We start from the raw sequence: 2,935 nt of genomic DNA on the forward strand, positions 1-2,935 counted from the left end.
CAGTCAACGATATCGTCTTTTACCGCACCGCGTACCGGTAAATTCACAACTAGCTCGAATAGCTCTGTTAAACCGTTTCGTTTTCTGTCTTGTCCAATCCCGGACGAGCCCCCCAAAATATGTAATATCGTGATATAATGTATTTACAAGGAGTGGACAATAGAGATGTTAATCAGACAGAAAAAGACGATTGTTGTTCAACCTGAACTATTCACGCCAAACGTACAGAAAACAGCGCAACTAAATAACTAGATAGCGACTCGACTTTTACCAAAACGCAATCAACACTCTCTCGGCAACGCCACTCGCAAACTCTGTCTCCGCTCAACTCGCACTCGGCTCCTCGACTCACCCTCTGCTTCTCGACTCACACTCTGGCCGTTGTCGCATTCTATTGCCTTTTTCCTAGGCCCACCGCACACGTGTTCTGCAGACGCTCGTAGCCAGGGTCACGTAGGTCTTTTCCACGAAACTATGCACTTGAAAAGACCAATGGCACATTGATGGGCCCGACGGCGCCTCGGCTCTCGCGACATTGTTCATAGTTCGCCCGATATTTCTTAGGCCTTTCGTCCACGATACTACATATATGTAGTGGTGTACTGGTCATCTTTTTTCCACACGTTCTTAGCTTTTTAGCTGTTTGTGTATGGGCGCCTAATCAGCCAATCAGAAATAGCCGGTATTCTATGAATCCTTCTCTTCAATGCTCGAAGAGCTGGATATTTATCCAAAGCTGATGCCCCAAACATATACTCGAAATTTTCAAGGTCCGCTGCAAACACGAAGTCCGCCCATGTCGTCTGAAAAAAGATTTGTATACATTTATTTTGTACCTCCTCTATTAAACAATTTTTTAATTTACCTTGAAAAATGTGAAAAATCGAACTCTTAACTAAAGATCACTAGCTTTTTAGGAAGAATTTGGATTTTTATTTATTGTCAGAATTTAATCTTCATTCTCTTTGCTTTCTTCAATATTGCCTCAACAAGTTCCTGTGGTTCACGATACTTGAAATATATACAATGTTACCAGCGTGGAAATTGTCTTGGAAACGTGGAAAATCTTTCAAGAGGAACAACATTGCTAACTGAGATTCGAGAAAGGAAAGGTAAGTAAATCCTTGCTTCTACTTAGAGCTTTTTTATTTACTTCTGACGAGTGAAGATCTGTTATTAAAATTTGATTAAAAGTACCAAGAATGTCGAGATATAAACAACCATTTGTGGAAAGGTCAGGAGAAGCAGAATTATCGAATAAACGTTATATAACTCTTAGTGAGTAAGTAAGAGAAGAGAAACGAGAAAAAAGTCTTTTATCTAGGTCTTAATAAAGTATACTATATTTATCTCCATATCAAGAATAACAACAAGATATAAACAGTCTTCTAGAAATTGAGTAAATATTACATAATTACATCTTGAGCAATATTTTGCGTCTTAGCTTTTGCTTAATCATTATGATAATCTTAAATATCTGTAAATTATTCACAGACTCTTTGCATCTTCTATACAGGTATCTCATGATCATGTGATAACACACAGAAAGAAAAAATAGAGGAAAAAACAGCGTAAAAAAAAGTTGCGTAGGAGTATCGTCGCACTACATCATTCGACAATTGATGCACGTCATGGCGATCGTCACGGTTTAAAGCAGGCCATCAAAAACACGTTTGTTATCGTACGGAAAAATCTGCGACGTTCCAGCTGTTCAGATGCATCGAATTGTGAATCATCGGCGGTACGAAGCAAGGCGAGGGGCGTAAATAGAGAAAGAAGAGAAGAGAAGGATTCGCATAAATGATAAAATATAATCGTTCGTTCCTCGTCGATGGCGGATGGATGGCTTTAATCGTGGACGATATCGATACGATTATATTTTATACATTTGAAACAAATATAAAAGACGAGCAAAAACCAGAGATACGATCGTTATGATATTATTCAATCGGTAGCCTATTTACCTCGTTTTTTGTTCACCTTCTCTGTCTAGTAATAATTTTTCGATTCGACTGGCGTGACGTTACGTTGGCGGTGTAAAAACACGATTTTAAACACCTGCGGATAGTTGCATGAGTTTCGAGAGATTCCATTCCCTTCGATTTATATTTATGCGATCAACGCGCGGATCGTTAACGCATTATGCAGACAGCAGATGTTACGTAATCACACATATCGTAATTGGAAATTAGTAACGTTATCGCGTACCAGGATCTTCCTGTCTTTGATCATCGAGTAACACTTCGTTGTCCTCGCTCCTTCCGCGGATAACCAGCGTTTATCATATAGAGACAGGAACTTACAAAGAATAAAAGTTGTAGAACGTTGAAAGGCGCTGAGAGAAACGTGATGTTATCCCGTTATTCGTTAACGCAACGCAGTTAAAAAAAATCCCGTAGGAAGATTACGATAATAGATAACCTGAGTCGAGTGTTTGTCGGGGCATCTAAAAGATTCTTTCGAGTTGAGCGTCTGAGATTGCAGAGAAGAAAATTTTGAAGCCATCGAATTCGTGATGTCGATAGAAATCTTCAGTTGGAATCGTTGTATCATAACGTAGTCTGCTTATTGTCGATAAGACTTTACTAAACTAAAAGTGACTACTGAAAGTTTCTATCCTCTAAATTCTATCTACGATTCTATAATCTAAAAACTGACTTTTGCAAACAAACTGTAACATTCGCTTAACGGAAAGACATACGTATCTTGTTTGTACTCGTCTTTTCACAATGAATTCTTGAACGTCTGTCTCTGTGGTGAGACAAATGCAAAGTCATCTCATCAGTTACTCACCTTGCTTCAAATTGCTACGATTGCCATCGGTTTGGATACTTGCGATTGTTTCGTTATGGCTATATTAGGCTCTAGGTTGCAAGGTTAGGGTGTTGTCCTGAAGTTCCAGAGGGGCCCCGGCGTCCTTTCGTCTCCGACTCGG

General features: G+C 39.4%; 2 long non-coding RNA genes across 2 annotated transcripts; one reads left to right on the forward strand and one right to left on the reverse strand.

The window, feature by feature from the left end:
- Positions 1 to 632: 632 nt before the first annotated feature.
- On the reverse strand, positions 633 to 2,935 carry LOC117241490. Its single transcript, XR_004495014.1, has 2 exons — positions 2,794 to 2,935; positions 633 to 803 (listed from the first exon to the last, which is right to left on the reverse strand). It is a non-coding gene; the product is annotated as an uncharacterized LOC117241490 (long non-coding RNA).
- LOC117241489 lies at positions 1,290 to 1,898 on the forward strand. Its single transcript, XR_004495013.1, has 2 exons — positions 1,290 to 1,399; positions 1,495 to 1,898. It is a non-coding gene; the product is annotated as an uncharacterized LOC117241489 (long non-coding RNA).

This window comes from Bombus vosnesenskii, unplaced genomic scaffold (assembly GCF_011952255.1).
Source record: "Bombus vosnesenskii isolate JDL3184/JDL3185 unplaced genomic scaffold, Bvos_JDL3184-5_v1.1 scf7180000015991, whole genome shotgun sequence".
Classification (NCBI taxonomy): Eukaryota; Metazoa; Arthropoda; class Insecta; order Hymenoptera; family Apidae; genus Bombus; species Bombus vosnesenskii.